This window comes from Lepus europaeus, chromosome 20 (genome assembly GCF_033115175.1).
Source record: "Lepus europaeus isolate LE1 chromosome 20, mLepTim1.pri, whole genome shotgun sequence".
In the NCBI taxonomy this organism is placed as follows: domain Eukaryota; kingdom Metazoa; phylum Chordata; class Mammalia; order Lagomorpha; family Leporidae; genus Lepus; species Lepus europaeus.
Window position 1 is genome coordinate 28,732,570 of NC_084846.1, and position 22,167 is coordinate 28,754,736.

The 22,167-nt window shown below is 48.5% G+C and overlaps 1 protein-coding gene across 5 annotated transcripts in view; it reads right to left on the minus strand.

The window, feature by feature from the left end:
- The window catches only part of OSBPL3 (oxysterol binding protein like 3), a 205,149-nt gene that overhangs the window by 117,663 nt on the left and 65,319 nt on the right, over positions 1–22,167 (minus strand). For all 5 annotated transcript variants that reach the window (XM_062178455.1, XM_062178453.1, XM_062178454.1 and 2 more), the window contains exon 2: positions 19,452–19,541. The gene's annotated coding sequence lies outside the window, so the exon portion shown is untranslated. The remainder of the gene's footprint in view (positions 1–19,451; positions 19,542–22,167) is intronic.

A 22,167-nucleotide genomic window follows, 5' to 3' on the forward strand; every position in this document is an offset into this window, starting at 1 on the left:
CCTGGGAAAACAGTAGACGATGGCCCAAGTCCTTGGGCATCTGCACCCACATGGGAGACCTGGAAGAAGCTCCTGGCTTCGGATTGGCGCAGCTCCAGCTGTTGCGGCCAATTGGGAAGTGAACCAGTGGATGGAAGACCTCTCTCTGCCTCTCCTCTCTCTGTGTAACTCTGACTTTCAAATAAATGAATAAATCTTTAAAGAAAAATGATGCCGTAGTGAACATCCCCATGTCAGCTGCTTGTGAGGCTGTGCTGGTGAGTTCCTAAACTGCTGTTCAACACGGTCACAATGATTCAGACAGCACCAAGGCATCAATGCACACAGTACCAGCATCCGGGCCCCTCCTAAATGATTGCCTTGTTCTCTGCTTTCAGACCTGAGAATGTGTACCGGAGAGCCTCTCCTTCTGCTCCTTCGTGTCCGGGGTCCAGGACAGACAAGGTCGGATTCGGGGCTCCTGCTGATAAGCTTCAGTGGAAGAAGAGGCACAGCTGTGGATGCACAGGTTTCCCTTATTGTCACTAGGCTCCAATTCTCCCAAATACCAACTACTGCCTTGTGTAGTACATGCATTCTTGGAAACTACTTCAAATGTTTTGTGAAATAAGATAATACTTAAACAAATCGCCTTTTTGTTCTTAGAAAGTAAGACAATCTGCTGTGGGGTTGTCCACAGGTTGTCCTGGAACCAGGAATTTTCTACTTGGCTTGGACCCCTGGGATGCCTTCCACCTTCTTGGGAGAGTCCTAAGACTCTTAGCCTCAGCCTGACGGTTCCAATGGCCTCAGACATGCTCAGAGCAAGAGAGAAATAAGAGAGAGACAGACACAAATTATTAACTGAGCCTGAAAGCAACAAGCAAGGCACTTGGTAATGAAAAGGAAGATTCAGAGAAATTTGAAGCTGGCAGGAATCCTGGGAGAGTGCACTTGCAGGCAGGCATGGGGGAAGAAGGAAAGAACATTTCCAAATGATGAATGTGAAAACTCTGTCAGACGTCTGGATGAATCCTGGCTTTCACCAGGAGAGCTGTGAGCTCAGACCATGGATTTTCACCCTTGTTCACAAGGAGATCACAGCACAGGTTCGCTGATGCACACCTCAAATAGGTGTTTCCAGAGTTTGACTTCTTGTAAATATGAGCAGGGAGGGGTGGGAGTTGTGCAGCTCGTTAAGCTGGCTCTTGGGATGCCAACACCCCACGTCAGACAGCCGGGTTCGAGTTCTGGCTACTCTGCTGCAGCTTTTCCTGCTAATGTTCCTGGGAGTCAGCAGGTGACAGCTCACATACTTGAATCTTAGCCAACCACATGGGAGGCGCAGATGGAGTTCCAGGCTCCCGGCCTCGGCCTGGCCTAGCCTAGCCCAGCCCCAGCTGTTGCAGGCATCTGGGGAATGAATCAGTCAGTGGATGAAATAGCTGTCTCTCCCTTTCTGTCACTATGACTTTCAAATAAATAAATCTTTCAAAAAATTGGGAAGCATATGGACACCAGTTCTAGTCCCGGTTGCTCCTCTTCCAGTCCAGCTCTCTGTGATGGCCTGGGATAGCAATAGAAGATGGCCCAAGTGCTTGGGCCCCTGCACCCACATGGGAGACCAGGAAAAAACACCTGGCTCCTGGCTTCAGATCGGCACAGCTCCAGCCATTGCAGCCATTTGGAGAGTGAACCAATGGAAGGAAGACCTTTCTCTCTCTATCTCTCTCTCTCTCTCTGTAACTCTACCTGTCAAATAAATAAATAAAAATCTTAAAAAAAAAAAAATTGGGGAGGAGCTTGCTGCACATACACCTGCATTTATGGCGGTACTGGCAGGCTACCGAGAGGCCTCGGGCTTGGCTGCCTTGAGGATCCCTTGCTCCAGGTCACAGCACTGATGCCTGGCACTCACCCCCCACCCCTGACCAGACTTCCTTTGGGCCAGTGGATCTGCTGTTGCAGTGACTGGCTTCATCAGGCTGTGTCCTCTGCTTCAGAACCACATTCTCACCAAGCATGCTTCATCTCCATCAGTCTCGGTGTGGCAGGCTTCACTCATCGTCCCATCCTGGCTCTAACTGGCTCTAAAGGGTCACTGGGAGGTGACCCTCCCCCAGTCCTCAGGAACAAACTTGAAGAAATAAGATCTACCGTCGGCAGCGTTTTTATGACCCAGGAACCTATGCACAAAAGGGAACTCGTATAACTCAGCACGTCTTATCTCAAGTGAATCCTAAGTGTGAGCTGTGCTCGTTTGGTCATAATGCATCCAGGAACACCGCGGTAGGCGGACAGAACTCCTCAGTACTGAGCTGTGACTCTGACCCCTGGAAGACTGTCCTCAGGAACTTATTCCACTCTCATCACAAGCTCTGGGACCGGGGGCTGACCTGGGTAGCAGGATTTTGCGAATAATTGGTTCCCAGTGCTTAAAACATCCTCTTTCTAATGAACCTGCTGGATCTGCCCATTTTTAGGCTTCTAATATCCATCTCCTTTGCCTGGCACAGTTACCAGGGGAGGTTCCGTGGACTCTGAAGCAGTTCGGTCCCCAGGACCCAGGTAACAAAGCCAGGTGCGCGTTTCCCACCCCTGTGCTGCCAGGGACTTAAGCCCCCTTCTCTAGGTTTCCTCAATGCTTGCCAGGCACTGTCCCGCCTTTAGGCGCAAGAGGGACCACCACCGGGCTCAGAACCTTCCTTTCACTCCTGGTCATTTGCAAACAGAGGTCTCCACAGCCAGAAGCTTCTCTTTGATTTGGGTATCTGGCTCTGGATACATGTGTGCAAAGCGGTTTTCCAGCTTGTAACCGCTTTTTGCAAGCCTCAGCTCATTGCTGATGCTAGTTCTGGAGATAATGCTTCTAGCGCACCTGCGTGACATGCTTGCGTTCACGCTCAGCTATGAGCCTGACACAGACGTTCTAGTTCCTCTTAACTGTGTGTATTCCCACTTATAAGAATTCTCCCTGTGGTCAGAACACCTAGCATGAACTTTACAGTTTCAGCACACAGCCCTGTATTTGTTAGCTAGCGGCACAATGCTGCACATTGATCTCAACAAGTTACTCATCTTGGAAAGCTGAGACTGTACTCCCCATTGCCTCCTCCCCTTGGATCCTGGCCACCACCATTATCCTCTCTGCTTTTATGAGCTTATCTATTTGAGATTCCTCATGGAGGTGGACCATGCAGTATTTGTCCCCCTGGGACAGGCTTACAGAACTCAGCCTCATGCCCTTAGGGTCACACACAGCGACACCTGTTGCAGGATGACCTGGTTTGAAGGCTGGACACCAGGCCTTTGCAGGCGTGCACTGTATTGTCCTCACGCAACCATCCACTGATGGCCATGCAGGTGGTTTCCACAGCGTGGCTGCTGTGGGCAGTACAGCGAAGGACACGGGGGTGTTCATATCCTCTGAACTTGAAGGTGTTATTTACTGGTTCCTCATTTTCTCCCCCAGGTACAGAGGGCTTCACCAAGGTTTGTCCCTCATGTGTGTCTTCCTGCGGCTTCAGCTCCTGGCCGTTTCACCCACACCCATGACCACAGGGAGGCAGCTGGCCTTCACAGACTGGATGGAGCGGAGGGAAGCCCCTGGATCTCTCGCTGGGACACCAGGCTACTGGCAACTCCAAGGGCAAGCTCATCACTCCTTCATGCCAGCACCTGCTGCTGACTTCCCTAACAGATCCACCCTCTCCTAATCCAACCAAACTTCCAACCCCAGACACCCCTACAACTGTAGATTCCAGCTCTGACACCCAACTCATCACTCTCCAACTTATTTTCTATTTTTCTCTGCACTTAGAGCCTCATTACGTCTTGCACCTGACTACACATTTCCTCCCCCACCACTTCATCCACCATGCGCTGCCCTAGCACAACCCACCTCCAGGCCCTCTCCCTTGCTCCGTGTTTCCAATGCCTACAGAACCAAGAAAAAAACTGCAAGGCCTGGCATGCAAAACCCTCCACAATATGGTCACACTCACAGTCACCTGGTGTCCAGCTTTGGCTTCATCTGTCTTTTACCACATGCTATTCAGCTCCTGAGTGGTTACATAAGCACACGTTACAGCGTGAACTTCGCAGGGTTTTGTGACGATGGATTGAAATAAGGCAGGTGAAGCTCTCAGCACAGTCCTCTACAGACTTCATTCACCTGCATGGTAGCTGGAACTACTCAAACGTTATTCCAAAACCTCACATCCGCACCCCTACCTTCTGCACTCTCCCGCCATCACGCCACTCTGCCTTCATCCCAGCTGGTCCTGCACACAGAGCCCCACCCACTTGACTTCTACGCACTGTAGGAGTTTCTTCCACTCTCCAGAGAAGCAAGCACCACCTTTCCCACAAAACCTTTTCTCAACCCTCCCCGCCCCTGCCCCCTCCGGCATGGTTTTGCTTCTCGTTCGGACTCCACTTTACTTCCGCGCTATCTGAAAATCTGAGTCATGTTGACTCACTCTTCTGAACCTGACCGCGAGGTGCTGGGGCTACATCCCCTTCAGGGACTGCACTGTGCTCGCCTTTATGCCCTGCAGAGAAGTCACTGGTGGGCTGGCAGCGAGCACTGGGGAACCAGGAAAAGTCCTCTGTGTGAGCCCATGTATTTATCTCCGTGGGAGCCTTCCTCCTTTCCTGTGGCCTGAAACCATTTGGGAGTATCTAAGTAGTTCAGAATATTTCAGCTCTCCCTCCCTTTGGAGGCCTCCTTGCCATGTTCAGTCCTGGGTCACAAGAGACAGCCTTCCTTGCTTTTCTCTGCTTGTTTGAAATGTTTCCAGAGGACACGGCTATGCCTGAAGTATCTTTCTTTGGGGGATGTATCTCCTGGCTCCTGTCACTTTACATCCTGGCCAGAGCTTCTTTGTTGGGTCAGAAGGAAAGCCAGAGAGAACATTCCCTGTCTTGTTCCCTAGTCTTCTTAAAAAATTAAATGGTCGACACAGTAAGCCCAGAGTTTATCAGAATCCAGCAGAATGAAACCTTCAGGGGGCGATTGGTTGAGTCGCCTTTTTTTCAGCACAAGTGGCTGCATTCTGGACTCAGAATCTCTCAGAAGAAAGTACCACCCACAGCCTCTGTCCACCCACAATACGGATTCTACAGTCTTTCTTTCCTACCCTTGGCCCATAGCCCCTCACTCTTGGATTCATTCTTAAAAGTCTAGATTTCCACAAGACAGCTTCTTAAAAGGCAAACACTCCGGGCCAGTGCTGGGGCATAGCAGGTAAAGCCACCACCTGCAGTGCTGGCATTCTATCTGGGTGCCGGTTCAAGTCCCGGCTGCTCCACTTCCGACCCAGCTCTCTGCTATGGCCTGGGAAAGCAGTAGAAGATGGCCCAAGTCTTTGGGCCCCTGCACCTGCATGGGAGACCCGGAAGAGGCTCCTGGCTTCAAATCGGCGCAGCTCCAGCTGTTACAGCCAATTGGGGAGTGAACTAGTAGATGGAAGACCTCTCTCTCTCTCTGCCTCTACTTCTCCTTCTCTCTGTGTGTAACTCTGAATTTCAAATAAATTAAAAAAAAAATCTTTTTAAAAAATTAAATAAAGGCAAACACTCCCTTCTAGAATCATATCTAGTCACAAAAACCAACCTAACCTTCTTGGGGAGACAACCAAATGTTCCAGTTTCTTTGATTATTTATTTATTTGGAAGTCTAAGCAACAGAGATAGTGGGAGGGTGAGAGAAAGCAAGGGAGAAGAGAGAGGGAGGGACAAGAGGGGAGGCAGAGAGATGGAACTTCTTCCCACTGGTTCACTTCTCTAGATGACCACAGCAGACAGGGCTGGGCTAGGCCATATCCAGGAGCCAGGAGTTCCACTTGGGTTGGCCACATGAGTCATGGGGCCCAAGCACTTGAGCCATCTTTCGCTGCCTTCCCAGGTGCAAAGTAGAGAAGCCAGCACTCAAACTGGCAGCTCAATATGGGATATTGGCATCATAAGAGGCAACTTAACCCACTGCACCACAATGCTGGCCCCAGGTTTTAATGTTCGAAGTTTACTTTACTTAGTCCTCATAGGTTGTGCAATGTGGCTACAGGTGTTGGAACCAACCTTCTCCCATGTATTTTTTCAATGACTTACTGAAGACAACTCCTTTGGTACCGGGCTTCTTATCTTAGCTATGTTTGTTACATGTTCTCCATTCAATCAAGTTTTAATGTTTTTTCCTTCCCATCAATCCAAGCCCGCATGCAAGCTCCACAGGTACCACAATGACTTGCACACCTCCCATATCCTGCTCCGACATGGCCTACCTTCCCTGGAACAGTAGACACACACACACTCCCCCCAAGTCCTACAGTTTCCCACCATAACTTCACAGTATTCAGGACAGATGTGAGGCCTCTTTGGCTATTTAGCTTATTTTCCCGAACCACTGAACAGGCATAACAATGAACAGACTTGATGCACTGGAAGGTTATTGTGCATGCTTTGGTGGTACCAATATCCATTCTCTCCTTGGTTAATAACAAACGCTGGGGTTTCTGTTGGGTGTATGTTCACTTCCAGCCTCCTTTGCAATGTGGTGGGGGCCTTGCTGCTGCTGAGATGGGAGTGGGGGCTGAGCTTCCCTGAGATAAGATCCTAACTAGGGATGAGTATGTGTTCCCCATCCTTTCCCCACTCCTGAGAGCAGGGAGATGGTGACAACTGGATGTAGAAATGAAAGCCATGAGTTGAAGATGGCAGTGCCACCAATCCAGGAATAACCGCAGATGAACAGTTACAGGAGAGAGCAGCAAGCTCCATCTTGCTGAAGCCACTGAACTCCTGCATCTCTGTTACAGAGACTGAATGCAGAACTGTAGGCCCTAAGAAAGTGTATGCCTGAAACTTGGGAATCTTGCATCGCCTCTGAACCCCTCAATGGGAAATGGCCAAGTGCTTCTTTCCTGATGGGCTTCCAGAGCCAGAAGCAGGAATCCCAGGCAACGAGAACTGTTTCATTGATGGACAGAACCTGGAAAGCCAAACAGTTTCATATTTTCAAGTTCTAGGAGTACATCATCCTCAGAAGTCACCCCATATTCTCTAAACAGGACAGGTGGAAGACAGCCATGCCCCAATCATGTTCACCTTCCCCAAAAGGACAGTGCCCTGCATGCTGCCTCTGTCACCCATGTGACCCTAAGGGCCACGACAGATCAGGATGACTGAACGCTCTGATGGGACAGGGATGTAGCTACGGGTTGGATGACAATCCCTCCACTGCCAAGTGGAAATATCAGAAATGGGTTGTTTTCCTCTTCATCCAGCAGTTTAGCTGTTCTTACTTGTCTGCCCACGTCTGGAAAGGAAGAAGGACTTACAGGTAAATGAGGGCTGATACAGAAAGTGACAATGAGAAGGACAGTAAAGGCGAACGGCCACACGGATGAGCATCCAAGCCACAACAGGAGTCTGTCTATCTGTAAGGTGCCTACCACGTGTCTCCTGGCAAGCCAAACACTCAGCAACAGAAACTAAGTGGCAGAAACTCAAACCGAGGAGGAAACCGCTCTAAGCCAGGAGCTGAGACGTGGGTAAATGTAACCAGCCAGAACACAATCCAGGGAGAGCTCTGTGGGGCTGCAGTCTTGAAGATGTGGTAGGACCCAAAGAGAGAGAATAATGTGGAGGGCAAAGGTGCGGGCTGGGCAGGGAGGGGCACCTGCTGCAACACTGCTCAACTCTGGGCAGCTTCAGCTTACCTGGCTGCAACTCTTCCAGCCGTGCTGGGAAGGAGGCCAGGGCCAAGGACAGCGTGAGAAGCTCCCTGGGTGACCCTGGTGCACAGTGGGGGTTCAGCCATGGCTCTAACATAATCTTTACTTTTCTAAAAGGTATTTATTTGAAAGTCAGAGTTAACAGAGAGAGATGGAGAGATGGAGAAAGAGATATCTTCCATCTGCTGGTTCACTCCTAGATGGCCACAATGGCCAAGGCTGAGCCAGGCTGAAGCCAGGAGCTTCCTCTGGATCTCCCACATGGGTAGCAGGGGCCCAAGAACTCGGGCCGTCTTCTGCTGCTTTTCCCAGGCCATTAGCAGGGAGCTAGATTGCAAGTAGTGCAGTCAGGACTCAAACTGGCAATATGAGAACCCAGCATTGCAGACAGCAGCTTTACCCACTATGCCACAATGCCAGTCTGGCTCTAACATGATCCTGCATCCAGACCTGATAGATTAATTCCACACAACTGCCCTCTTTTGTTGTGATCTGTAATTTCATTTGAGTATAGAATGCCAGACCTCTGTCTGCTGCCTCTAATTTATATCAAATTAAAATGCAAAGCAGGATGTGACTTAGCAGTTTAAAGGGTAAGAACAGAGAGCATCACGCAAGAACTTAAAATAACATCTAGTGGTTTGAATTTTCTCAGTGGGTTTTGCTACCCGCCCTTAACCAACAGCTGCTGGCGGAAGCAGGGTAGAGTTTCAACAATTGGCGACCACAGACAGCACTTCATTGCTGCCTAAAAAGACTACCAACGGAAACACTGAAATGTGAGCATGGGTGTGAATGTTTAAAGCTTCTCTCTCTCCTAAAGAAACCGACTTATCCTATGTTCCAAAATGCAGACATTCACCTACAATAAAGCGTGCCCCACAGCACATTAGCTGTACATGCTCAAATGACAAGAAACTAAATACCCCAGTGGCCAGTGTATCAGGTGGACACACTTCACGCTGATTGGCCCGCCAAACTAAAGATAACCCTGAAACTGAGGGTCTAAACTCAAACCTAAGCCGCTGCTCTGGAAGCCTGCGTCCCACATCAGAGTGCGGGTTTGAGCCTTGGCTGCTCTGCTTCCAATCCGGCTTCCTGCTAATAACTAGAACATGGCAGATGATGCCTCAAGGGCTTCGATCCCAGCCACCAGTGGGAGACTCAGATGGAGTCCTAAGCTCCTGGCTTCAGCCTGACTCAACCCCTGGTTGTTGCAGGCATCTGGGGAGTGAATCAGCAGATGGAAGATACCTGTCTGTGTCTTTTGCTCAAATAAATAATTTTTTAAAGATTTATTAACTTATTTGAATGGCAGAGTTTACAGAGAGAGAGAGAGAGAGAGATCTTCCATCTGTTGGCTCATTTCCCAAATGGTCGCAATGACCAGGGCTGACGTAGCCTGAAGTTGGGAGCCAGGAGCTTCATCCGGGTCTCCCATGTGGGTGCAGGGGCCCAAGCACTTGGGTCATCCTCTGCTGCTTTCCAGGCCATTAGCCAGGAGCTGGATCAGAAGTGGAGCAGCCAGGACTGGAACAGGCACCCGTATGGGATGCTGGCATCACAGGTGGTGATGCCACTACACCACTACACCATAGTAAATAAATAAATACACCAGTAAATATTTACACCAGTAAATAAATATATATTTATATATTATATATTATATTAATATTATATTAATATATATTATATTATATTATATGTTTATTATATATAAATAAATATGTATATATATAATTCACAACCAGAACCTTGACCCTCGTTGTGAATTCCCTCACATTATGCATTCTCTGCAGCCAGAATAGGGCGCTTGGCACATCAAGAGTCTTTCATCAAAGGATCCCAAGTGCTACGCGAAGGCAACTCCACAGTCCTCACACCACAGTCAGCAGGCCCAGCTCAGAGCAACGGCAGCCCCACCTCCTGAAATGAGAGGTGCCCGGTCTCTGACCCGTGGCGGGCCTCAAGGTTTGTCTGTGGCTAAGAGCGAGCTGACACCGATCCTGAGGCATCATTACCCAGGTATGGAAGACTTGTTTTTCAAAGATGACCACACCGGTTATAACCCATCCCACGTGTCTTCTGAAATATTTCTACAAGAGCAGATTTATTGTTAATTAAAGAGTGAACATCCCAAGCACCTCTCAGTTCGGAGAGAACGTGTGAACTCTTGGGCCTTGCCCGGGGAGTCCAGTCTTAATCCTGCAGTGCAAAGATCTAATCCCAAACACAGGCAGGATTCCCTAAGGGCTCCCGGTGCCCAGAAACCACAGAGGATGCCAGCAGGGCAGTACAGGGAGCAGCGCTCCAGCAGTTGAATTGGAGCAGAAGAACGAGTGAAATCAGAGGGAACGACAAGGAAAAACAGAGACTAACTCATCAGGGCATAATGAGCCCTGAATGATCACAGAAATAAAAGAGTAGCATGGAGACCACAGCTATTCGATAGGACCCAGGGTGCCATCTGACTCCACAGCTTCTAGTCATGTGTGCCCAGGGGAGCCTGAAGTGTGGCTGCTACTACTGAGGAGCTGGATTTTAAGTGGTCCCCCTTTCTCCAGCTGTGGCTCGAGTGTCGGAGGAACATCGTTATAGCCTGTGCTCCAGGACAAGGGAATCTGGCTCACTTCGCTCATCCACAGGCTCACACACAGGGTGGCGTGGAAACTGCCCACCATGCAGACAAGAAAGCAGCAGTATCTACAGGAGTGCAGGGAACCCACCCACACTGGGCATCCCGGCTGTGCTGTGGTTCCCCCACCACAGTGACGTGCACCAACCCACACAAATCGGACTGGCTGGAAATGATGGTGGTTACACCCTGAAGATGCCCTCCGGTTTCTCCCCACCTTGCTTTCTCTTTTTTGAGAAAACCAGATAAGCAACTCTGGTTAGATGACTTGGAGGGAGGGAGGGAAGAAGGAACAGTTCCGAGGGGTAGAGTGGCTGCACCCACAATTGTAACTGGATGCCTTCGCTTGACCATTGAATGCCAGGAACATATTCCACCTATTACACACAAGAACCAGTTACCCACGGTCTGTGTATCCCACAGCAGCAGCCAGTGGTCTTGATTTATATGGGTCCTCCTCCTGGCCCCTCCTGTCCTCCGTGGTAAGAGGTGTATATCAGAGCAAAGCCTTCAGAAATTTGATTTGCAAGTTCATGAGATCAAGGATTATCAGGCGTCCTACAGCCCAAGCTTGTGAGCATATACACACACAGAGAGTTCCATCCGTTTGGGGTAACTCCTCATTTAAGTTCTGACTTCTGTGATATTGCTTAGTAACTCAAGAGACACAGTCAGCTTCCATGTGGTGCACCTGCAGACATGGCCCTTCCTGCAAACAGAGCTCACAAAGTCCAAGGTACCAGATCTCACGTCCGGAAACTAAAGGTGCTGCCCTGGAGCAGACGTACTCAAGATGTGTCCTGCTCAACACCAGTGGCGCAGGGCTCCAGGAGGAGCTTGGGGGGAGGGGACCAGACCCCTGAGAGCTGTCATCTCTGGGTACACTGGAAAACACTGTGCAATATCGCATAGCACATTCAATGCGCTGAGAAATCCTGCAATTAGACAGCAGCAGCAGCAGCAAAATCCAGACCTGCAGGCTTTGTTGAACCCGTTCCAAAGCCACGCCACACCAGACGCCAAATTCTGAGGCAAGTCTCACCCACCGAAAACATCCGTTCAGCTTGTCCCGCCCAGCTTCCACACTCAGCCGTGCTAGGAGCCCGTGAAAGGACTTCAACTCTTCCACTCAGAGGTTGCTTGATCTGTGATGCACCTCGTGAACTTCGCAAGCACAGGCACCACTTCCGGGTCATGAATCAGCCTGGCAGCAGCCGCCAGTGAGAACACCTGGGCACTCTCTGTTGCTAGCTTCACGCCCAAGAGGTCTGCAGAGCGGTGAGAAACCGCGACCATGCACCAATACCACAGCCAAGTTCACTGACGAGGATCTGCTTCCTGTCGGACCCCACCCTCCCTCCCCCGGAGGGCCACCTCCCCACCGTGGTCACGCCTTCCTCCGCTCCCCACAGTCCCCTCTCCACCTGCTCTCTGGAGTTGACTACTCTGACTCGATCCTTTCTATTTCAGTCTGTAATTATCGTCAGGAGGAAACATCTGGGTAAAAAACATGCAGAGAGAGAATGAGAATTGATTTTAAACTAAGTTAGCTGGATAAAGTACCCCAAAAAATCTTATGGAAAAGACCTTGGTAATTAAATATTCACACAATTGTTAATGTGGGCTTACTCAGAGACATAAGTACAGGCAGCTAGCATTACATTTACCATAGAACACAAGAAGATGGGATTCAAATTTAGTATTCATTTAACCGTTGCTCACTGAGCACTTCCTGTTGGGCCAGGCAGGGCTCCACACACTGGAGACAGAGCAGTGAGCTACATCTAAAACAATACACCACAAACCTTTGCTCAGAACACACTGGGAAACGCAGCACTACCAGTCTGCGTGCCCACCTTACAGACAATGGTTTCTAAATGCACAAAGGCTGACTCTGGGGAATCCGGGGTGTAGCACAGGGCACAAGGAAAGCCCCTGTGTCAACAAGAAAGTCATGTACTTCCCAGGCACCAGCCTGGACGCTCCCACGCTACGTAATTCACAGGATTATCCTTGGACTTGGTGACAGAGCCAGAGACCAAACTTCCGGAATACAGCCGATTGCACCCAAGTCCATCCCCTTTCACACAAACACAGTGATGTCAGACCCGAAACATTCCTAACACGACCTCACTGGGACAGAGAAAAGGGACCACGAAGCACACAGGCCAGAAAGGTGGACAGAAACATCAGATCCAAAAAACAATCCTGTTAAATTTGCTTTTTTCAAAAGTTGTAACATAACTGTAGGAAGCAAGACAATGTGCGTGGGTATCAAAATAGGAATGAGAATACGGAAATCAACCCCTCACAAGTAGACAAATACAGGAACTAACCCCTCACAAGTAGAAGAACACAGGAACTAACCCCTCACAAATATAGTCAACTCATTTTTGACAACAGTGCCAAGACAACTCAGCGGGGAAAAGAACAGTCATCCCAACAAGGTCAACTTGGTATCTGCATGCAACAGGGTGAAGGTGGGCCTGCCTACCTCACACCATATATAAAAAGCAACTCAAGGGGCCGGCTCTGTGGCGCAGTAGGTTAATCCTCTGCCTGTGGCACCGGCATCCCAAATGGGCATCGGTTCAAGTCCCAGCTGCCCTTCTTCCAATCCAGCTCTCTGCCATGGCCTGGGAAAGCAGTAGAAGATGGCCCAAGTGCTTGGGCTCCTGCACCCACATGGGAGACCAGGAAGAAGCACCTGGCTCATGGCTTTGGATGGGTGCAGCTCCAGCCATTGCGACCATCTGGGGAGTAAACCAACAGAAGGAAGACTCTCTCTTGTCTCTCCCTCTCACTGTCTGTAACTCTACCTTTCAAATAAATAAATAAATCTTTAAAAAAAAAAAAAAACTAATTCAAAGAGCCAGCACTGTGGCATGGCAGGTAAAGCTGCCGCCTGCAGTGCCAGCATCCCATATGGGCGCCAGTCTGAGTCCCGGCTACTCCACTTCTGCTCCAGCTCTCTGCTATGGCCTGGGAAAGCAGTAGAAGATGGCCTATGTGCTTGGGCCCCTACACCCACATGGGAGACTTGGAAGAAGCTCCTGGCTCTTGGCTTAAGATCGGCACAACTCTGGCCGTTGCGGCCATCTGGGGAGTGAAACAGCAGATGGAAGACTTCTTTCTCTGCTTCTGTCTCTCTGTAACTCTGCCTTTCAAATAAATAATCTTAAAAAAAAAAAAAAAAAGCTAATCCTAGAAGGACAGAAAAATCTGAATGAGAGCTAAAACTGTAAAACTCTTAGAATAGGGCTAATGCCACCTGAACTTGGGTTAAGTAATGGTTTCTTAGATATGACCCCCAAACTATAAGCCACAAAGGGGAAAGATAAACAGGCTTCATCAGTATCAAAAACTTTTATGTTTCATAGGGCAGGCGCCGTGGCTTAACAGGCTAATCCTCCGCCTTGCGGCACCGGCACATGGGGTTCTAGTTCCGGTCGGGGCGCCAGATTCTATCCCGGTTGCCCCTCTTCCAGGCCAGCTCTCTGCTATGGCCCAGGAGTGCAGTGGAGGATGGCCCAAGCCCTTGGGCCCTGCACCCCATTGGAGACCAGGAGAAGCACCTGGCTCCTGGCTTCGGATCAGCGAGATGTGCCGGCCACAGCAGCCATTGGAGGATGAACCAACAGCAAAAGGAAGACCTTTCTCTCTGTCTCTCTCTCACTATCCACTCTGCCTGTCAAAAAAAAAAAAAAAAAAAAAAAAAAGAAAACAACACTTTTATGTTTCAAAGGACAATACTGAAAATAGGAAAAGACAACCTACAGAAGAAAATATTTGCAGGTCATACGTTTTGTGAAGGATCTAGCATCTAGAATATATAAGGAACTCTCATAACTTAACATCAAAAACAAACCCTATTTTTAAAATGACCAAATAACTACAACAGTTATTTTTCTAAAGAAGACATATAAATGGTCAATAATTACATGAAAAACAAAATGCTCAACAGCATAAACCAGAAGGAATGCAAATCAAAACCACAGTGAGATACTACCTCATACTTGGGGATGGCTACAATAAAAAAATTATGTAGTGAGTCATTTATTACTTAGCAGACAATAGCCAACTGTGACTGAGCTTGTGAGGAGACCAGAACCTTCCCAAATTTATTGGGAAAACAGGATAGCAGTTACTCAAAATGTAAACTTGGAGTTCTCATGTGACCCAGTAATTCTGACCCTAGACATACACCAATAGCCAAAAAGTAGAAAAATTCAAATCGACTGGTGAATGGATAAATAAAAAGTAAAATATAAAGACAATGGAATACTACTCAGCTACAAAGAGTAATCAAGTGCTGAGTCATGTGACAAAATAACCCTTGAAAACACACAGCAAAGCAAAGGAAGCCAGATTTTAAAAGGTTATGGAATTCCATTTACACCAAGCATCCAGAGTAAGCAAATCTACAGAGATAGAAAGTAGATTAGCATTGCCAGGGCCTGGAAACAGGAGGAAATGGAGGAGCTATGGATTTCTTTTTAGGGTTATAGAAATTAGACAGTGGTAATGGTTGCATAATCTTGTGAATATATTAAAAAATCACTGACGTACACATTCTAAAAGAGTAAATCATGTGGTGTATGAATTAGATCTCACTTTTTAAAAATCCCTTGAAAATGCCAACAGGAAAGTTTCAAAACACCCCATCAGGACTGCTTTAAAATAGTACGTTCAATTGCAAGCAAATGAGCAAAGGAACCCCAGCACAGAAGCCAGTCAGCTGAGATCAGCACTTAATGCTTCCGAATCTGCACCATCCACTGAGCTCATGCAAGGCAAAGAATGAAACAGCCCAAGTCAGAGGTCAAAGTCAACTCCAGCACGTGGCAAACCCATACCAACACGACCAGACTTGTCAGCCCTGGCCTCCACATTCCGTCTCCAGATCTCTCACACATCATGGGGACGCCTCATGTGAGTGGCTGCCGACAATCACATCCAGAAATGAAATCTGGAGTCTTTTAAAGTCTCAGAGACATTTTGCTACCCAGGGAGGCAGCACTAGCTTAGCTCTCTGAGGGCTATCCATGGAATCAGCGGGTCTAATTAAAATCCATACAGAAAAGGCCAATTCTGAATGTGATGTTAAAACCACCTTCACACTCCAAGAACAGCGGTTGGTCTCTGATCTGTATGTCTATGTTACACGGAGCAGTGACTCAGCCCTTATCTTTTTAAGTTATACCCCTAATTCTCAGAAATACCACTAGATAGGAAAAATATTCACACACATGTATGCCCATAATCACATACACTCATCAAACATCACTTGTCAAAAAAATAACACAAGCTAATAAAAGGCCTGAACTCCACTGCCTGCTGTCCAAAGAGCAAGGTAAGGAGAGAAAACACTCACAACTTCTACTTTTGGGAGACTGTGTTCCAAACGGTCACCGTAAACCAGCTGTCTGACCCTACGCAACACCCACTTTGTCACAGAAGTGTGTGAGCGCGTGGCCAGCCATGAGCGCCCTCAAAGGAGAGTGCAGACCACACATCTTCTAGGGGAGATGGCTTCAGAGTTCCACTCCAGGAGCAAACAACCCAGCTGCAGCATCAGGGCCCTGCCCGGTACCATCCTGCCCCAGGAGTCCAACACGGGTGGGCAAGCACAGGGCCTGGCCCTCACGGGGCATCCCGCCTGCTCCCATCAGGACACACAGACCCTTCACAGGGGTCTCGGAAGCCTGGGAGGGACTGAGGCCTTCTGCTATCCTCTCAACGTTCTACGTTGGGTACATTTCTGCCTATGCGGCAATGCAGGCAAACAAAAGAGCTCCGGGGATGGGATTTTCAAGAGAAAGCCAAGTTGCTGGGTTTTTCAGAGGAAAGAAGTGCAACAAGTAGCTCAGGGGATGTCAGTGACTTGCCAAACTTTTAAGCATCTCCTCTGGCTGGGGAAGTCTCCTCTTTCACCCCCATCATGTCCTACACCCAGCAAAGAGCCCACCCCATGGCCGCCGCCTCCGAGTACTCGTGGAGTCTCCATACTGCTCACATCTCCAGAGCTCAGACTCTGGAGCCGGTGAGGCAGGCATGTCCTTGCCAGTGGTGTGACCTGAGCACAGCAATCTGCCTCTTCATTCCCTCAACGGGGACCAGGTCCCTCCCAGGGAGTTAGGTGGTTGGGTGACCAGGGCGGGAGGGAAATCACCTTGGCAGTCCATCCCTGGTGCTTGTAGGGTGTGTTTCCACAAACACGGGTCTCTCATGAAGCCAATTAGAGAGAAAATACATCATGCGGTCCATCGTGACACGAAACCCCACGTGGGAGCAGAGCAGTGCTTATGAGTACACAACGCCAGGCCACCCTCCCGGGGCCCTCTGCCCCATCTCTCTGCCCTGCACCCTCTGACCTCCTTCTGGCCCAACCCCCTGCTTCTGACCCACACGGCTTTGCAATCAACTCCCTTCATTGTGATGAATCTCCCAGCAAAGCTTCTGGTCTTCAGGTCAAGGATCGCTGCCCATCCCTGGTCCCTGCAACCCCCAGCACCCAGGTCAAAGTGATGGATGCCCTTTCTTGGGGAGACTGCAGGGGTCAGTTCAGAATGCAAAGCAAGCCTCTGACCTCAGAGCCAATGCAACACGTATAACGAAAAGCAAGTTTGATTTAAGTAAAAAACTAAACCTACCATAAGCATGACTGCTAGGACAACCTCTCCCCACCCCCAACACCCACGGGATCAGAGATGCGCCAGGTGAGAAAACCCACCTCATTGCAAAATGCTTCTTTATTTCTATCTACTTGAAAGGCAGAACAACAGAGAGAGATCTTCCATCCACTGATTTATTCTTCAAATGTCTGCATCAGCTGGCGCTGGGCCAGGGGACCAGGAACTCCATCCAGGTCTCCTATGTGGGTGACAGGGGCCCAAGCACTTGAGCCATCAACTGCTGACTCCCAGGTACATGAACAGGAAGTTGGAACGGAAATGGAGTAGCTAGGACTCCAAGGGGCACTCCGATAGGAGACGCAGATGTGCTGAGAGGTGGCTTACCCTGCTGTGTCACATCGTCCACCCCCATCTCACTGTAAGAGCAGTAGATCTGGAGCTGGTGTTGTGGCATAGCAGGTAAAGCCACCACCTGCAGTGCCAGCATCCCATATGGGCACCAGTTCAAGTCCTGGCTGCTCCATTTTCAATCCAGCTCTCTGCTGTGGCCTGGGAAAGCAGAAGAAGATGCTCCAAGACCTTGAGCCCCAAGTCTTTGGGAGACCCGGAAGAAGCTCCTGGCTTCGGATCAGCCCAGCTCTGGCAGTTGTGGCCATCTGGGGAGTGAACCAGCGGATGGAAGACCTCTCTCTTTCTCTGCCTCTCTGTAACTCTGCCTTTCAAATAAATAAACAAATATTAAAAAAAAAAAAAAAGATCTAACTCTAGAAGATGGTTTCTATCAACTGATCAACTGTGATGGATTAGCTCTCTAGAGAGGGTGGCACTGGGCCTTTCCAGGAACACAGGGTTTGCAGGTTGTCTTGGCAGAGTGGGGCTTAGCAGGTCCGCCCTTATCACTGGCTCCTGGATGAGCAGCTCCCCTCCTCTGCACCCAGCTCCCAGGAGCAGCCTCTCCCAAGGTGGGCCAGTATCCAGGTGTGCCCTGTGCCTCCCTGGACCCTGGGGTGACCCCAAACCTAAGGCAGCCTCTGCGCTGACCCAGCTGAACACAGACAGACAACACACATAAGACAGAGGCAAGCAAACAACAGACACGCAAAGGGGGCAGGCCCCTGGGGGTGGGCGGCCTGGTGGGGAGGAGAGAGCCCTGTGGCACCTCCTGCTGGCCATGTCCTAGCCTCTCCCAAATCAAAGCTGTGCTTCCTCTTGCCTGCCTGGAGCTACAGGAGCCACGCCTACATCATCCTAAGAAAACTATCTCTTGCCTCATCCAGGCTCAGGTACTAGGTTTCAATAATGAAGTTTAAAAAAAAATTTTAAATATCAATACCTAATGAGGAAAATGGTTAGTCATGCTGATACATATTGTGGAGAGCTGTATGAAGTGGTAAAATTATTTGAAAAACCTGTTTAGTCACCATTAACAAAATTTTATAAATTTGACTCAATGCTCAACAGTAGGAAAAAAGTTAAGCAATTTCAGATCAGTATAAATATTCCACCCAGTGAATAGCAGTGCCTCTAAAAATATTTGATTAACAGAAAACATCTAAGAAAATATAAAAATATATATAAAAATATATAAAAAAATATACATAATATATATAAAAATATATTAAAAAATATACACACACACAAAAAGAAAATAAAGTATTCAAGAGATGACTAGAAGCTATGTTTGGGTAGCCAATCAAGGGGTTTCTTTCTCCCTCTCTCATTGATTTTTATTTATTTATTTTTCTCCACTTCTGATCCAGCCCCCCTCCTTATGTACCTGGGAAAGTAGCAGAGGCTGGCCCAATTGCTTGGGACCCTGTACCCACATAGGAGACCCAGAAGAAGCTCCTGGCTGCAGCCTGGCCCAGCCCTGGCCATTGCGGTCATTTGGAGAGTGTATCAGGAGATAGAAGACCTGTCTGTCTCTCTCTGTAAGTCTTTTAAATAAGTCTCAAAAGGCTTCCATAGCCTTGGCAACTCAAGACTACAGCCTAGGGAGATTACTGACACCACAAACAAGAGTGTCAAATTGTTAAGTCAACAACAGGAGTCACTGTGTACTTACTCCTCATGTAGGATCTCTGTCCTTCATGTGCTGTTCAATGTGAATTAATGCTTTAACTAGTACTGAAACAGTATTTTACACTTTATGTTCTGAGTGGGTGCAAGCTGATGAAATCTTTACTTAATATATACTAAATTGATATATAAAGATAATTGAAAATGAATCCTGATGTGAATGGAATGGGAGAGGGAGTGGGAGATGGGAGGGTTGCGGGTGGGAGGGAAGTTATGGGGGAAAAGCCATTGTAATCCACAAACTGTACTTTGGAAACTTATATTTACTAAATAAAAGTTTTTTAAAAATGAACATATAAAATGTTATGTTTTGTGAAACTCTATCCAAAAACTTACAATATATAATCAACTTTAGTATTTCTATTGACACAATAAATTTCAACATACTTGTCTCCTGAGGTCACTTAATTCCTTCTTCAATTTCTGGATTTCAGTTTTTGAGTTCATACAACAACTTCTTACATCATCCAGTGAAACCTAGGATACAAATTTTTTAACATTTTTTATTTAAAAGACACAGACTTTAAAAGACTTATTCATTGATTTTTATAATGAAAACAGAGTCAGGATGATAATACTTTTGTGCTTAAAAGCAGATAAAATATAAATGCACAAAGCAGCGAAGAGTCTATCCCCTATGCACGTTTCTGCTTGCTTGTCTGCAGCCGTGACTTCCCCAGTGCTAGAGCCCACGTGGATCCCTACACAGAGCCGTAGACACCTGGGCGAACTCCTCCCCAACGCCGCGTGGGACAGGTACGTAGTACACTTTTCCATAGTGCCTGTGCCAAGTGCACAAAGTGCAAAGGTCAACTGCTGCTGTCCCTCTCTGAGGGACACTCACTACTTTCTGAGGCAGCCAATTCCATTACGTATTTTAGTGACGTCAATGATCTCCAAGTTCACGAGCTAGTCCAGAGCCCGTGGGAGCAGCTCCCCAGTCTGACAGTGGTAAGGGAAGGCAGTGTGACAGCCACCGGGTTCCCCTTCTCCTGGGACACGGAGACCCACAGCTGCCCAGAGCTCTGCCCACGAGTCAGACCTGTCCTGGTCGGGGAGGGGGGGGGGTCCTGCTGTCCCCCCCATTTCGGGATGGCACGGAAGAGGCCCAGCAATGCATCATTTTCATGTATGTCTTCTGGCTTTTAGCATCACCCTGGAACTACACAGCGAAGGAGCATGCAACACCTGCTATTAGAGATGACTAAACAGCAGGACCACAGGTTTGGGTGTGTTAAGTACTGCATTGTCTGAGCAGTATTGGATTCAAAGAAGTCCCCAGTAGAAATCGAAATTATCCTGGGAAGACTCCTTCCTGACCTGCAGCCATGGCACTCCCCGCCACCCCCACAAGCTGGCCCTTTGGAGAGGAACCCGGAAGCATGCTCAGAGGGAGGGGGCAAGCCTGCTGGGCCGACGTGGGCGTGTTCCTCTCCCCCACTTACTTCTCATGGCGCATGACGCCTACCTATGTTAAATACGTGGCTGGGTGCCTTTTCGAGAACAGAAGAAACATCCCAATGCCAAAGACCCAGCACAGTTTCCCCATCTCTCTGTGCCGAATCTCTCACTTAATAACAAAACCTGCCTTCCTTCCAAGCGGCCTGTGGGCAGGCACAGAGGAGTTGAAAGGTTTTCCTTGTAAAGGACACAGAGGGAGAAAGCCTTCCTGGATGTGCAGGGAAGTGAACCAGCAGGTGAAAGATCTCTGTCTCCCTGGCTTCCAAGTCAATGAAAATAAATTTTTTAAAATTTAAATGATTCTTAAATAGCTGGAGAGAGAAATCTTATCAGCTTTCAGCTCTGCAACAGTGTGATGGAGACACAGACAGGATTTCTGGGGGCTCCTGCGACTGGCTTGGAATGCTGTGAACGCTGGAAGCCATCAGGGGACTTAAAAAAGCATGTGGGGGCCGGCGCTGTGGCTTAACAGGCTAATCCTCTGCCTTGCGGCGCTGGCACACCGGGTTCTAGTCCCGGTTGGGGCGCCGGATTCTATCCCGGTTGCCCCTCTTCCAGGCCAGCTCTCTGCTATGGCCCGGGAGTGCAGTGGAGGATGGCCCAAGTCCTTGGGCCCTGCACCCACATGGGAGACCAGGAGAAGCACCTGGCTCCTGGCTTCGGATCAGCGAGATGCGCTGGCCGCAGCAGCCATTGGAGGGTGAACCAACGGCAAAAAGGAAGACCTTTCTCTCTCTCTCTCACTATCCACTCTGCCTGTCCAAAAAAAAAAGCATGCGGGGAAATGGAATTAAAACCTAGGTTTATTTTGATGCAAAAATCTTTGAAATCTATGCATAGCTTTTTTCATAATATGTATTTTCCATGAGCTTTCTGAAGATCCCAGGTATTAATTTATGTCTAGAACGATCACCCCCTAGGTGTTCTGAACTGAAGAAAACAAGTGACACGTTGGTGCCAAGAGCAGCAGTATTTACAAGACGGACACACTTTCGCAACAAGCTTTCCAGTCTTCAGCTTGGACATGTCCAGTCACGCCTCTCCTCTCCTTTCTTCGGTGGATATTTCTTACCTACAAACAATAGGTCGTGGGGCAAATCAGAATCAAGACTCTAGTTCAACAGTCCTGGAATCTAGCTGTGGATGTTTTGTAAGCAAAGGTTTCCAAATCATGTAGACACTCAGGACCCCAGACTACCAACTTACAAAAGGAAGCTTGTGTTACAACAAGCCTTGGTTCCCATAACTACAGTAGTCATCTCACATTTCACCTTCCAGTAATTCCAGTCCACTCACCGCTCCCCCTGGGCTCTCTCAATTGCCACGCCAGCTCTCAGAGGAGGTTGATCCATTTCTCCCTAATGTTCCCAGGCTGATACACACCACACTGGCCTCACACAGCCCTTCTACTAGCAATAAAGTAACAATGCCACTACCATAAAGATCTTTGCATGTCTATCTCTTTATTCCGTTGCAAGCTGCAGGAGGACAGAGCTGCCTACTCTTTACATCCTGCCTTACAAAACACCTGCCCTGTGATAATGGTGCTCCATCAATTTTTGATGCAGGAACTAACAGATGCACCTGCGTGAGGGCAATGCTATCAACACTGTAGCAAAGAACACTGCAGGCATTATTTTGA